Source organism: Notothenia rossii (assembly GCF_949606895.1).
Source record: "Notothenia rossii genome assembly, chromosome: 9".
NCBI lineage: Eukaryota > Metazoa > Chordata > Actinopteri > Perciformes > Nototheniidae > Notothenia > Notothenia rossii.
In genome coordinates, this window is record NC_136907.1 from 76,840,481 (window position 1) to 76,857,568 (window position 17,088).

Genomic DNA, 17,088 nt, shown 5'->3' on the forward strand with positions numbered 1-17,088 from the left:
CATCAGCCCGCTATCTCACATGGTTGGATCCTAATATGACTCCCAAATTGACTTACAGGTGTTTTAATATGTTTTTAAGTTTATAATGTTTTTTATTATAGTTAAAGTTTGCTTCATTTCAGTGTTGTTAGTAAACAGTATGGTGCATACACAATCAACTACAAACTCAGTTAAAGACTTCCTTCAGGAGTAAACACAGCTCTGTTTTATAGTAACCGGCCCTTTAAATCTGTTTTTCAAAATAAAATCAAGTCACTTACTTCTGCTTTGGTTAAACCAGTCCATAACCAGTCCAGATCCGGCCGACCATCCATCCCATGCCGGCCGGGCGGACGCTCTGTTTTTCACAACACACACACGAATCAACACAGCAGTTCACACACACACACACACACACACACACACACGGCACTCAATCACACACTCGTTTTGTATTTCCCCTCTTTTCTCTGCCAGATTACCTTCGTGTGTGTCATCTGCGCCTAATGACAGCTGACAAAGTACATGCCACAAATCCTCTCTCTCTCTCTCTCCCCCTCCCCCTGCCATGCACAGGGTGAAGGGGACACACACTCCTCCCTGTGTCCTCCCACAACACACACACACTCCTCCCTGTCTCCTCCCACAACACACACACACACACTCCTCCCTCCTATTAGCCAATGTGCAGAAAAAAACCTCCCTCCAGATACTGAATGATTTACATGACCTGCTGTTCTTAAATGTTGGACTCGCATTACACATTGTGACACAACTGTTTCATGTTTCGGTTTCAAATCTGATTAAATACACCTTAAATGTTTTTTTAAATGTAATAATTTAATGTTTTTTTAATCGCTTGTTCTTGCGTCCAAAAAAACAAACTATATTTCTTAATGTTGCGCGAAAGATTGTTAGGGCTTGGTGGTTCATACAATTGGATGCTAACTTTTGGCCAAATCTGGGGCTGTATTCACAAAGGATCTTAGGGCTAAAAGTAGCTCCTAACTGGCCAATTTAGGAGAAACTCCTAAAAAGAATGGGCGTGTCAGTCTTACATTTAGGACTTCTAATTTTATTCACTAAGAGCAATTCACAAAGTATTTTAGGCCTAAAAGTAGCACCTACGTTTAGGAGAGCTTAAAAGTCCTCGAGAGGACTCCTAACTCAGTAAGACCTATTCACAAAGAATCTGAAAATGACTGCGAGACGAAATGTTTTGGAGACAATGGAAGACTGTGAATTGATCAAGAGATATAGGCTAAATCGTGAGGGTATCAAACTTGTTGTGGAATTAGTGCGGGATGCAATAACATCCCCGACTAACAGGAATAACCCGATTAGTCCGGAAATAAAATGTTTGGCAACACTACGATATTTAGCAACAGGGAAAATGCAACTTTGCAATGCCGACGATTTAGGATTATCGCAACAATCAGTCAGCCGTGCCATAAACCACACCGTCAACGCGCTCTCTAGACCATATCATCTAACAGTTTATCCGGTTTCCTTTGGACAATCAACAACTACACAGGATCAAAGCCAACTTCATGGCAATTGCAGGTATGCCCGGTGCTATTGACGGGACGCACATAAAAATAATTGCGCCGTCAAAAGATGAGGACGTGTTCGTCAATAGAAAGAAAGTACATTCCATCAACACGCAGATTGTTTTCATTCATCATGATAGGGGGGCTTTAACGGCGGTATGGGCTGTTATTGAAAGTGTTTAAGTGCTGGAAATATGCTCATTGGATAATAGTTTGCAGGGTGCTTTTAATTGCCTCCTTGATTTAATGCAATTTACGTATTTTTATTGTTTGCACTCTCTCTTTTTAACGTGCATATACAACGTCATTATCGTGGTCTGCACAAACTTGTCATCAGGCGTGTATTCTGCTAACTGCACTGTCCATAACTATTTGATAGGAATACATTTCCTTGTTTTAGTGGGCTCGTTTGTGGGATGTTTCGGATGAGTTTCAGCGAGACCGCCTGCTCTGAACAACCAATCACCGTACTGACCGCTTCTATACTCATGCACGAGAATCGACGTAATCCATAGCAACGGCGCGTCACTCTTAGTGATTCATCCTTAGTATGAGTAGGTCTCAGCGGCTTTGTGAATAACTTTTAAGAAAGAACTCCTACGTAAAATGTTTTAGCGCGAGTTAGGAGCACTCCTAGCGGTAAGATAAAATGCTTTGTGAATACGGCCCCTGGGATGTATAATAATAATATATAATAATAATAGTAGCATACACTATAGTATAGAGGACAATAAGTATGCGGACACCTGATTGAGTCCTAATTCATCCCTTTGTTACATGTATCTAAGATATAGTTTGAAAAAGAAAAAGAAAAAAGTCCACTAAGCACTTTCACAGAAACCCTTTGCTTTTTCAGCCACCAGAATTTCAAAATAAAAGCAGGTGGAAGTTTGTCAGAAGCCAACGAGTCATTTGATAGAGTAATTGTGGCCGACTAAGTCCTAATACATCTGCTTGTTACATATATATTTTTAAGAATAAGAAAAGACGACAGTCTAAAAGCATTTTCTCAGAAACACACAGTTTATTCCGTTATCAAACTTTCAAAATAAAAGCAGATCGAAGCTTGTTAGAAGCCAAGTAATCTGTGGCCAACTCTTTGATTTAATAGTAACCTACACTATAGAGCCAAAAGTATGTGGAAACCTGATTAAGTCCTAATTCATCTCCTTGTTACATATATATTTTTGAAGAATAACAAAAGACCTACAAAACACTTTCCCAGAAAACCATTGCTTTTCCGTCAACAGACTTTCAAAATAAAAGCCGATGGAAGTTTTTTAGAAGCCAACGAGTCATTTGACAGAGAAATATGTGGCCGACTATTCATCTGTTTGTAACATATATATTTTGAAGAATAAGAAAAAATACCACAGTAACTAAGCATTTTCTCAGAAACACACAGCTTTTTCAGTCACCAAACTTTCAAAATAAAAGCAGATCAAAGCTTGTCAGAAGCCAAGTGATTTGTGGCCAACATATCAAAGACTATATGAAAGAACAAAAGTATGTTGACAGCTGACTAAGCCTTTATTTATCTCTTTGTTACATACATATTTTGAATAACAAAAGACCTACAAAGCACTTTCACAGAAAACCGTTGCTTTTTCAGTCACCACAATTTCAAAATAAAAGCAGGTGGAAGTTTGTTAGAAGCCATTTGACTCCCACAACTCTGAGATATAAGAGTAACACACACTATATGAAGCATGTGGACAGCTGATTAGGTCCTTATTCGTCTCATTATTACATATGGAAAAATAAGAAATGACTACAAAGCACTTTTCACTGCTTTTTTAGTCACCAAACTTTCAAAATAAAAGCAGATGGACGCTTGCCAGAAGCCAAGGGATTTGATGAAAAAAAGTATGTGGACACCTGACCATTATATGATCTGAATAAGCGTAATTACACCTGCCGACCTGACCCATAATACCCACATGTGATTGAAGCATTAATCTGCTGAAACAACAACCTCCATTTTTAGTGAGGCTTTCCACAAAAACCTTAATTTACTCCACTTCCTGTTCTCCCTAAAAGGTGTTGAGGTCAGAGCTCAAGTTCTTTCACAAAAAAAGGCAAAGAGTTTTCTTTACGAACAATCGGGTTATTGTCACGTTGAAAAAAAGAGAGTTTTTCCCAAACTGTTGCAAGGTTTCAAATGACAGGCAATTGGTCAACAGACGATGAGCTAATACACTTTAAATGGAAGGATCTAACTTCGACAATATATGAGAGAATTAGCGAAGTAACACAAAACATGACTAATGACTTTGGGTTGAATATGACAATGAATGTACACATGAGAATACATTTTGTTCTGTTATAATAAATTGATGTCTAATCTTTTCTCTACCCTCCTTTTGCTTTTTTTTTATGCGTTATAGTTTGAACTGCATTTAGTTTTGTTGTTTATTCTCTGTAGACTTCTAAAAATGCAAATGAAAAAGATTAGAATAATATTACTGTTCACTGGAAACAAGGGAAGACAAAGGCAAATGGATGTCTACAGACTCTTGGCCACGTATCTATAGTAACTTTTTATAAAGTTCAAAGGGAATAACATATCTACAAAGCACGTTTACTGAAGCCTAATGTTTTTGAAAGTACCAAGACTTTCAAAATAAGAGCATGTGGAAGTCTGTCAGACGCCACAGAGAAACACAGAGGGTGAGAAAGGGAGTTGTTTTACATAATAAGTCTCGTCTCTGTTTGATAACGAGCCTCACACAAAGTGAGAGCTGAAAACACAAGTGAAAGTGGGTGTGTGTGTGTGTGTGTGTGTGTGTGTGTGTGTGTGTGTGTGTGTGTGTGTGTGTGTGTGTGTGTGTGTGTGTGTGTGTGTGTGTGTGTGTGTGTGTGTGTGTGAGAAAAAGGGGAGGGGAATTTTAAAAATGACGTTGTAAGCGCTGGTAGAAGCAGCTGTGTTTCTCACACACGCACACACACGCACGTGCACACGCACACACACACACTTCCCTTTCTCTCACACGGATCCTTCTCCTCTTTCACTTTTCTTCTTGTCAAACTCTGTCAGGGTTTCTCGACCTTTGATACGACTCTGGAAACGTCAAGTTCAAAACTAACTCTCCCTTCACTAATATTTTGTAATATCATACTAAATTAATTCAAGTGTTGAAACGCAAATTCAAACCTGTGTATCTGCATCTGATAATGATCATTTTCAAAGGGCAAAAATAATTAGCTCACTCACCTCATATGCAAAGCATTCTGGGTAACATCCATCATCATATAGTACTTTCTGTAAAACACATAAAAAAACAATAATGAACATCAAATTGTTTTTTGCACATTGCATTTGAGACAGACTTTTATCAAAAACAGTGACAACTAAACTCCCATGATGCAATTCAAATGAAATACTCAGACCAACCTGAGGCTCATTTAAACTGATGAACTAACTTGAATGTGGAAGAAAGCTGGCACTTCTCCTTTAATACTCAGATTCATTACAGACAATGATTTACTTCAACACTTGAAATTTCCATTTCCTTTTATAAAGCTGCAGCTTATTTCGTGTCCTTGATTTGGTCTTTGATTTGCCTCTTTGTTTAATATGTTAGTCTAATGATGGTATTTCCTCACGTCCTCTCAGCAGGGTGTATTTCCAAGACACTGACGATAAACCTAGTTTGTTTCCAGGATTGAGTGAGTTGCATCACCGCTGCACAAGCTATGAGTCAATCTGCCACACACACACACACACACACACACACACACACACACACACACACACACACACACACACACACACACACACACACACACACACACACACACACACACACACACACACACACACACACACACACACACACACACACACACACACACACACACACACACACACACACACACACACACACACACACACACACACACACACACACACACACGTGTGCCTATTATGCAAAATCCTCTCCTTCATGTCTCTTCTACATCAACACGTGTCCCCTCTTCTTCATGTCTCTTCTACATCAACATGTGTCCCCTCTCCTTCATGTCTCTTCTAAATCAACACGTGTCCCCTCTTCTTCATGTCTCTTCTACATCAACACGTGTCCCCTCTCCTTCATGTCTCTTCTACATCAACATGTGTCCCCTCTTCTTCATGTCTCTTCTACATCAACACGTGTCCCCTCTCCTTCATGTCTCTTCTACATCAACATGTGTCCCCTCTTCTCCATGTCTCTTCTACATCAACACGTGTCCCCTCTCCTTCATGTCTCTTCTACATCAACACGTGTCCCCTCTTCTTCATGTCTCTTCTACATCAACATGTTTCCCCTCTCCTTCATGTCTCTTCTACATCAACATGTGTCCCCTCTTCTCCATGTCTCTTCTACATCAACATGTTTCCCCTCTTCTCCATGTCTCTATCCTACATCAACATGTGTCCCCTCTTCTTCATGTCTCTTCTACATCAACATGTGTCCCCTCTTCTTCATGTCTCTTCTACATCAACATGTGTCCCCTCTTCTTCATGTCTCTCTACATCACCATGTGTCCCCTCTTCTTCATGTCTCTTCTACATCAACATGTGTCCCCTCTTCTTCATGTCTCTTCTACATCAACATGTGTCCCCTCTTCTCCATGTCTCTTCTACATCAACATGTGTCCCCTCTTCTTCATGTCTCTTCTACATCAACATGTGTCCCCTCTTCTTCATGTCTGTTCTACATCAACATGTGTCCCCTCTTCTTCATGTCTGTTCTGCATCAACATGTGTCCCCTCTTCTTCATGTCTCTTCTACATCAGCATGTGTCCCCTCTTCTCCATGTCTCTTCTACATCAACATGTGTCCCCTCTTCTCCATGTCTCTTCTACATCAACATGTGTCCCCTCTTCTTCATGTCTCTTCTACATCAACATGTGTCCCCTCTTCTTCATGTCTCTTCTGCATCAACATGTGTTCCCTCTTCTCCATGTCTCTTCTACATCAACATGTGTCCCCTCTTCTCCATGTCTCTTCTACATCAAAATGTGTCCCCTCTTCTTCATGTCTCTTCTACATCAACATGTGTCCCCTCTTCTTCATGTCTCTTCTACATCAACATGTGTCCCCTCTTCTTCATGTCTCTTCTACATCAACATGTGTCCCCTCTTCTTCATGTCTCTTCTACATCAGCATGTGTCCCCTCTTCTTCATGTCTCTTCTACATCAACATGTGTCCCCTCTGTGGAAAGAGACTCTGAAAGTTTCAGGAACAAAGATTCTCTCTCTTTTTGATCCATTTCTATAAAAACCTGTCTGAAAATGAGCTGATCAGATTTTGGCCACTTTATGATGTCATAACGATGTTTTGGCTTGTGTAACCATTAGCCAATCAGCAACCAAGGATGCTGCAATGACCTGTTTGGTGTTTCAGCCAATCAGAGACAGGCTCTGTATATATCTGAGACCTATAATATAGTGATGAAAAACAGAATAATAGGGGACCTTTAAAACATGTACTGTTGAGTTTTTAGTGTGAAATACTGAAGCAGAATTTCACTTTACAACTTCACCCACTGGAAGTCTCTCTGCTTTCCACAACAACAAGAGGACCTGCTGCTTTTCCCACACACTGATACTGGTTTCAGAGCGTTGTGAGGCCCTTGTCCCACTGTGAGGTCAGTGTGGTGCTGATCCAGATTCACAGAGATCCCACCCGGCTTCACTTCACGTTCACAAACATCCCATTTCACAAAAACTACTCGCCTCACGGTCCTTGAACAGCTGAGTTAATGTATGTGTTTTAATTTCTCTAATCTACAATGCCTTGTTGTTTATCTTTAAGCAGAAACGTGTTTGAATATCACAGGTGCTTTTAATGAAAGGCTTGTTTAAAGGAGTTTACAGTGTTATCACTCTATTCTCATGTTGCAGACTAACTTTGTCTCAGATGTCCTGTTGTTGTGCCCTCGAGCAAAGACCCTGAGAGGCTACCTGCTGCTCCTTATCTTATGTAATCGGGTGAAATCTAATATTTTACTGGAAATATCACACGTCACATGTTTGAATCACATCCTCTCTCTGACCTCTTCCTCCCGAAATGTGAGAAAGGGTCACTATGACTGTGACTCCACTCATTGACATGTTCCAGTTTGTAACTTGCTAAAATTCGTTGTTATTTAATCAGATCACAGCCTAAATGATTCATCCTGAAATCTTCAAAGTTCTTTTAAAAAGGTGCCTTATTTGCTCATAGCTGGCCGGCACTGTTGTGATTGGTCCACCGCTTAGAGATGTCCCGCCGCTTAGCCTATCACGTGCAATGTGTTGGAGCGCTAGCCAATAGAAAATGTGAATGTTCCATAGTGATGTCATTATGTTGAGGAAGTAAAGAAAGGAGTCCAATGGAGGCGTTTCAGGAGTCTTAATGTTTATTCTCATGTTTAACTGTGTCTCAATTGCGGAAGTCGGATCACATGTCCCGTTGAAACGTCTACCTGCTTCACCTTATCTCTGAAACTCATATTTTCAAGAAGCATCAGATGTCATTATGTTCTCCTCAGTGAATCACAAGCGTTTTAGTCAGAAAGGTTACTATGAAGATACTCGTTGCATTTTCTAGTTTGTACCTTGCTCAAAATTGGTGCTAGTTGAATCTTATTCAAAAGCAATTTGCCAAATCCGTCTCAGCAACCAACCCTCATGAGATCTGATAACAAAAGCGTGAACTTAAGTCAAACTAAGCCAACATGATATCAACTAATGTTAACTAACCCTTTCAAAGTCATTCTGGTGTGTGTGTGTGTGTGTGTGTGTGTGTGTGTGTGTGTGTGTGTGTGTGTGTGTGTGTGTGTGTGTGTGTGTGTGTGTGTGTGTGTGTGTGTGTGCTAAAGGGTTACTGAAATCAAGAGGACCAAATGAAAAGTAGTAAAAAGAAGAAGTGGTTTTTTTTGGTCATCGGCCAAATCTAAACATCTGCTGGTTCTAACCCCTGGTGTGTGTGTGTGTGTGTGTGTGTGTGTGTGTGTGTGTGTGTGTGTGTGTGTGTGACATTCGCCCTTTCAGTCAGTTGGAACCAGCTGACTCGTACCACTCAAAATGCACCTGCCTCCACTGAGAAAAAGCTGCATACAGTTTGTTGGTGTGTGTGTGTGTGTGTGTGTGTGTGTGTGTGTGTGTGTGTGTGTGTGTGTGTGTGTGTGTGTGTGTGTGTGTGTGTGTGTGTAACAGCTGATCTCTACCCAACTGCTTTGTGTATTGCACAAACATGCAATTACACATGTTTTTGCTGCACACGCACCAACAGAAAGACTCGGTTTCTGTGACTCAGCTCAGGGTGTGCTCTTTAAAGTCTCAAAAAGCTGTGACTCGTTTAGTTCGGCACCAAAGATCCCAGTTTGACTTGAGTTTAGATTAAAAGGTTTGCATATTGCTTTTCTAATAAAAAAGGAAAGAAAAATATGTACAATCTATATATTAGGAACGTTAATGCACGAACATATGGAATTACATTTGAATGGGAGTCCTTAAAAACAACTTTGATTTTAGCAATTCTTTAAACATATGTCTAAAATATATTAATAGATATACCTGCATGTTGTTTTCAAATATTGATAAGACATCATGAGCTTATACCTAACATGAACGTGAACAAAATGTATACAAAATGGACACATACACAGCCGTACAAACCTAACATTGTTGTTGTACGAGGCTTTGCAGTGGATTTGTTGGTAAACAATCACATGCAAACATGATGTCACTACAGATGGACGGCGCCAACAGAGGACTGAAATATATCTAAAGTATTCATGTTTTTAAATATGCTAATAGCTGTTGATTTACAGCAGGTACGCAATTTAGACTTTCTTTAATGTATTTTTAGAAATGACTTGTACGTCATGTGGAATTCCACTGCCTTGTTTTTGAGAGGAAATAGAAAACACACACACACACACACACACACACACACACACACACACACACACACACACACACACACACACACACACACACACACACACACACTTCTGCTGTTGGTGACGGGGAGCTTCACAGTTAATAATTTGCATAGGAGGCATTGTGGTAAACTTTGGCACACTGGCACACACACAACCACACAGCCATACTCACACACAACCAGACTCACACACACACACACACACACACACACACACACACACACACACACACACACACACACACACACACACACACACACACACACACACACACACACACACACACACACACACACACACACACACACACACACACACACACACACACACACACACACACACACACACACACACACACACACACACACACACACACACACACACACACCGCACGATAGACAGAGAGGGAAGAGTCACGGAAAGTCAATGAGAGACACACACAGAGAGACGGCCTACTTCCTGACTGATTAATGTGAGTTACTAAGCAGCTCTATGGAAACGCACAGATCCACGGCGCCTTGCTTTACTGCAGAAACACAGAATCAGTAAGCATGCTAACATCTAGAAGAATATGACATGAACCACTGTCACGATGCATCGTCTGCAAAACAACACAACAGATTCAAGATCTTTTTTTTTTTAGTGCCAGATCTTTTACTGTATACTGCCCATACATGGAATTAGAGGAAGTCCCATTGGTCATTTTGAGCTGCCATTATGTCAATAGATGATATGTGCCTTGTATATCTCCGGCCTCCAAATGTACGCAGGTGTAGTTTCGGACATGTTTGCATGTGTTCTCTTACAGATCAAAAGGTAGACTAGGAGGCAGTGCCACATTTTGCAAACCACTCAAGAAAGCATAGAGGAAATCAGGAAACTTAAATCCAGTGAACAAACCGCTACATCCAGAACTTTGATTGATCAACGTAAATAGGCGGGACAATAGCCAGAGGAAAATGATATCAAGAGCCTTAAAGATTAAAAGATTCAAATGTTTGTTATTATATGTGCAATAGCTACAGATTTAGCTTATGTTGGCAATGGACCAACGCAGCCTCTTAAGTCTGCGCACAAATATCACAACTTTACGGTTTGCAAATGAATGCAATTGATACGCAGGAGCACAACTTTACGTGCATACGATACACAATCCATTCTCATTGACTTCCAATCAACCAAGTCTCTTAAGACCTCTAACAGTACAACACCGAAAGATTAAACAAGGAAGTAAAATAGCCCAATAGAAAGTGCAAGAGACACAATGGTGCAGTTATAATGCAGAATTAGTCAACTATGCTCATGTTGATTGAATAAGAAATGCAGAAAGTGAAATGAAATAATGTACATTAGAACAAATACTGTTATAATAGATTATTATGTGGACTGATGTGCCTTGAAGTGGAATTCATTTATGTATGTGCAGAAAACGCAAAAAAAAAAATTCCCACAGTAATTTGGATTAACCAATCAGCTTGCTTGTCACTCATATCCGCACTTCTTGATTGGAAGTGTACGCTTTGTCTTTAGACTTGACTCTAATTCAAAGGCTATTCTGGCTTTTATCGAAAAAGGACAGCTTTTTAATTCAAATGTGTTCAACCTTTATCCTCAAACGCCTCTCGGTGTGAAACATGAGTGTTGACCTCAGAGCTGCTTTCAATGGAGAAAAGGAGAAGCTGTTTGTAGACTGTGGTCTAAAGCTTCAGTAGTATTTCCCAGCGCAACTCATATAATATCTTACAATGAAATCAAAACACCATCAAAATGAACAAAGCATTGTCAATGTAAAAGAAGAAATGTGAAAATGTACTTTCATTACAATAATAATACAACTAACTCAAACTACAGGAACGAATACATGTAGGTTTATAACTTTTTAAGACACCCTATTCAAGGTAAGTACAAAGAAAGATTTACATTCAAAATGGGAGCAGAAGGCAAACATATATCTTAGTCATGTATGTATAAGTGGAAACTATTGGTAATTCTCAACAAAAGGAAGAGTTATCCTACGACTCTGATTTGTTATCTTTTAGTGTAAACCTCTTTTGATTTAGTTATGCATGCCCTGTAAGGACTTCATTTCTTCAAATACAAATTAGCAAAATATATTGGATTCTAACTGCAGTGTAAAATGTTATAAGGCGTAGTTTGTGGTTAAAAATTCAGCAATACCATTCATTCAATTGCAAAGGCCACACAAACACTTCTGAATGCTCAGCCTCCTCGCTTGCATTTGGCCACAACGCCCTGCCGCCAAAAAGCAGAGATGATCAGCTCTGGCCGGTGTTTGTTCTGCAAAAGCTCGTTATGCTATTAGCTTGTATTAGCTCGTATTATCCGACTGCAGCCTGTGGACTCTCCTTCTCTCCGCTGTGCTGTCAGAGCTGGAGAATTACAGCCGCCGTCAGTCAGCTAACCAAATTAGCACTTGTTATGCAACCTGCTAGACTTGGCTCTCAGTCTGCAGCCTCAACCTTGTACAGCTTTCATTACTGTGTGCACAGAGACTGCTGCAATGCTGACAACATATGCGTGGTTTCTATTCCTTATTAAAACACTCAAATGTGTAAGTCTGATATGCAACAGGAGGTAAATACTATGTTGGATTTAAGAAATGTTTAATCCTGAGTCAGAATTAAAATCAGGGCCCTGAGGTCATGTGAGGTCATGAGGTAAATTGTGATATCCCATAAGGTTGTCCCGAATACAATTTTTCAGGCTCCGGATATTCGGTAGTAATAATCAGCAGCGAATATTCGGATATACGGCCCGCACGGTAGGGTGCATATTAATCAGCAGCGAATCGCTTCAACACGTGTATTTCGGTTTTGTTCACGGCATTCATTTTGTTATTTTACAGTATTGTTGTTTTATAGTTATTTGTTAATGTATACAACCCAATTTGTGTTCTTTGAAATTGAAAAGGATATCGCATTGTGTTTGTTACTTTTGTTGCAGTTGTATATGTCTTAAGTGTAATTTGGCTTGGCTTCCAATTTTTTATGGACATGCTTTTATTTTGAAGGAGAGTTAGCGCTGTTTACAGGAAGTTGCTGTTGCTATGGAAACAACGTGACGGAGATTAACGGAGAAAAGTCAGATCTACATATAAAAGACGGAGAAAGTAAACGATAAAGTGTATAGTTAAGTGTTAGCACCCCCCGAAGAGGCACAAGGTCTTAGTACGTTGATATTGGAGATTTCAATAAATTCAATTTTCAAAAAAAACGAAAAAAATAAATAAATAAGAATATCCGAATAACGAAATTGAAACCCCAATAGTACTCCAACAAACGAACATTCAGATATTTGGATATTCGGGTACAGCCCTAATATCCCACCCACATTGCGGCATACAGATACATCTTTATTGACCTTTGGCCAATAGAAACAGCGTTGTCTTGATGCCATATGTATATTGGTTTGTCACAAAACCTTGGAGACACCAGTTTCGCAGATTAGAGCAGCTAACGTTTGAGTTGCAAGTAAAACAAAACTTTGTATTTAGTTGTTTTAACATTTTCATTGGATAGCTACTAAAGTAAACAGGTATTTTCCTTAGGGCTAGGGATGATTTTGCATGGTAAATAGCAATGGCTACACACTTTTAAAGAGACTGGGAACTATAGTTACATCCTTTACAATGAAATTAAATATGTTTAGTCTTCAGATTTCTATAATGTACATCCCTCAATTACTACCATAGTTTTCTGCGGGCTCGTCACAAAGCCAGAATACCTGGGATTAGAAATCTCACTGTGCATCAGATTTCTTTAACTTCTGGTGATAATTAAAGGATGTACAGAGACACTTCTTCGACCTTTATTTTAAACACCGGAGCACCACAGGGCTGCGTATTAAGTCCCCTGATTAACTCCTTATAAACCATTTTGACTGCAACACCATCACCACGTTTGCATACGACACAGTTCTGCTTGGCCTGATCACAGAAAACAATTTTAAAAAAGGCCAACCATAAGGAAATGGAGGGTATATCAAGCTTGCGTCAGGACAGCAACCTTCTCCTAAACAAGACCAAGGAGCTGAGAGTGGACTTCGGGAAGAAGCTACATTGGCGTTAACACAGAGAGGTGCTAAGTGCAGTGGAAGATTCAATTACCTTAGTTTTCACATCTCTAAGGGACTAACCTTGGGATTGCATTATGACTCAGTCGCGAGAAAAGCAAAGCAGAAACCGTTTCACCTCAGACACGTTGGTGAAATTGTCCATATTTCCACTCCTGCACCATTACTTCTTGGTACAGAAACAGCTTTGAAGAAGACCTCAATGCCCTCCAATGAGTGATTGTTCGTCTAAACATACAAAAGGTAGTGCTCCACCCTGCCTAAAGGATATTTACAACAAGTGCTGCATGAACGAGACTAGGAGAATCATTTCAATTTGATCCAAACCAACCAGGGAGTATGCCTCGTCTCCATCGCCAAGTCAAGCAGAAGGTACCGGATACGCTGAGGTTCAGGAAGAGCTTCCACCCTCAGGCTACTGGTAAAAAAGGTCACTGCATAAGATTAAAAAATACTTTTTCAATTTCCTTTTTCCTCAATTTGAGCTGTAACTAGAGTTCCCCTGCACAGTGTTTCTGATACGAGTGCATACACATGTCAAGATGATTATAATAGAGTCACAAAGAAATGCTGGTTTGGACAAAAATGTATAAGGGCAGCTTTTACTGTGTCTTTATTAAAAATGGTTCCCAAACAAATATAGGAGTTTTAAAAGATATGTAGAACAAATGTGACCCAATAGACTGCAGTTTACACAGAAAACCTCCTACTACAGATACATCTTGCTGGGTGAATATTACAGTAATTATGGTATTCAGACACTACAGGAAGCTTTCAGACAGAGCTGTGTGTGTGTGTGTGTGTGTGTGTGTGTGTGTGTGTGTGTGTGTGTGTGTGTGTGTGTGTGTGTGTGTGTGTGTGTGTGTGTGTGTGTGTGTGGTTAATTAGAGCACTTGGTCTCAGGAGGATCATACTTGGAAGACGACTGTCTCTGCTACGTGACACAGAGCCAGGTGGCAGAGAGAGAGTGTGTGTGTGTGTGTGTGTGTATCTGATAAGTTGGTGGCAGTGAGAAGAGCCAGACATCAACAAACACATTTGACACACACACACACACACACACACACACACACACACACACACACACACACACACACACACACACACACACACACACACACACACACACACACACACACACACACACACACACACACACACACACACACACACACACACACACACACACACACACACACACACACACACACACACACACACACACACACACACACACACACACACCTTGGTAAATACCAGTTAGTGTGAGAAGGAGATCAGAAACTAAAAAACTAAAAAAGGTGAAGCTCTTTCTTGTCCTTATGTCCAAAAAGGTATACATTATAACAGTATACAGTTTCTACTCTAAAGTATTTAATTTGACATTCTGCTTTATATTAATCCTGGAACTTACTTGTATGTTAAATATATTATATGTTTCATTGTTGGAGGAGCTTGCGACAAATAAAGCATTTAAATTGCTGAGGGAAAATGTAGAAAATAAGGAAAAACTCAAAAGCCTTTTAGAGGGAAAGATTGTGAACAGTAGCATGTTTGTGTTTCTCTAGATGAGGATAAGAGCTGCAGCAAACCCTGATACGAAGAACTGCACAGTCAAGCTCTGCCCTTCCTCCTCCTCCTCTTCCTCCTCCTCCTCCTCCCCCTCCTCCTCCTCCTCCTGTTGTCATTGGTCAGGGCATTATTTGAGCCCTCACGTGGTTTAGTGAATTCAAGCCACTAAGGATCCCTCGCTGGGCAAGCTGCCAATCTCATGCTAAGATCTTGGACTTAAGTACATTCCTGCACTCTTGCTGCAGCACTATAAGGTAGTGTTTGCATTGAAACATACTGGCAATCAACCAGACAAATCACAAGAATGGTGCAAGAAAGCAGAGTTTGCCAAATTATGATAAAGCAGAAACAATGAAAACAAATCCAGGTAGATCCTTGAACACAAAACGCAAGCATGCACATCGTGTGTATCATGTTACAGACGTGTGTAGCAGCATGAAAACACCCTTAAACCTTTAGGGAAACAGACTACAGAAATAACAGAAGCTCGCGGACACGTTGCAATCCTTTTCAAAGTTCACTTTGGTGCAGGAAAGAGCAAATAAGCTTTAAAAAGAGCAGAAAGGATCCTGAGTCCAGCCCTCAAAGATAACATATCCAGCGGAGTCAGATGGCACCTGTCACGTAGGCAAACTTACAGGTTCCCTACAGTGACATACCAGCATAACAACAGCAAACAGGGTAACCGGCACAACAACAAATAAAAACACGTTCCTGATTCTGCAACTGTACCAAACTGTTATCTAGTACAATTAAACGTGCTCTTCTTCTGTGTAAACGTGTGCCGCTAGTTAACTCACAGCCCTGCAGCACATGCCACTTATAAATACAAACAGAATTATTAAATAGATGTATTTCTTTTTCAAAATAAAATACCCCAGGGCACACAGAGTTTACGGTGCATTACGTTTGCAATACAGATTATGACTGACTGTGGGCTCCTTTCAGAAAGACTTGAATAACTTTATTAACAGAAATGCATTTTATGTCAATTGTTGTTCAGCAGCTGCTATGCAATGTATATTTCCCCAGCATAGACTTTAGCATAGACATGTTCCTCCTGCTTTTATTCCATTGGGATAACATGGAGTAGGGAATAATACATTATGTTTTTGACCAGAATTACTTTCTATTATTGTTTTTTATTTAATTAAATGTGTACAAATTATTTAATTTAATAAAGAATGTATATATTTTGAGGAGTACAGTAAGTCTTCTTCACTGATATCTGACAAACTAGGTCAAGCTCGCACGAATAAACCGACATAAAACCGGACGCTGACTAGATCAGTTTTCAAAATAATATTTAAGAAGACAATCTGACTGAAAATGCCTCTTTGACAGCTTCAGCAGAACAAAATGCTACATGTTAGTGTACTGGAAACAATATATAATAAACTATCTGCCAATCTGCAATGTATTTAATGGTATCACATAAGAAATTACATTTCAAAATCCTTTTATTTTGAAATAAAAAACGTGACCGCATTAATTCCACTTGACGCTTGATTTGGTTGAGGAAGTGCGAGCAATATCAACCGCGAATAAGTCAAATATTTCAAAGTTAAACTAATATATATTAACATTAATCACATACACACTTGTAAACTCGATCAAGGTTTATATTTCGGGAGGAAAATCTACTTTAAAAACATCAGACGGCTGAAGCTCCGTGGTTCCCATAAGCCCACAGCTTCTGTTTATCAGGAAGGGCTTTTAGCGATAATTATATAATAATGAGACATAAAAACCCGGTTCTGTACTATTAATTAACCCCAAATAACAAGCCTGAACGTGTATCCTCGTGTACAGTTCATCGAAAAGGCTTTAAAAAAACCTGCTCCAAAACAAACCGGTCGATAGCAACGTTATTTCCCAACGTATTGAACCCTATAATATTCTAAATACACCACTTAATATCACGAGGGGTGGATTTGCTCCATAAAGTGTGGTTCAAATCACTTTAAACACATAAAT

General features: G+C 39.8%; 1 protein-coding gene across 1 annotated transcript in view; it reads right to left on the minus strand.

Moving 5' to 3' along the window:
- The window catches only part of LOC307019302 (nuclear receptor coactivator 2-like), a 54,668-nt gene extending 54,135 nt beyond the window's left edge, over positions 1-533 (minus strand). The window contains 1 exon segment of the mRNA XM_079650092.1: positions 261-533. The gene's annotated coding sequence lies outside the window, so the exon portion shown is untranslated.
- Between the last annotated feature and the right edge of the window lie 16,555 nt (positions 534-17,088).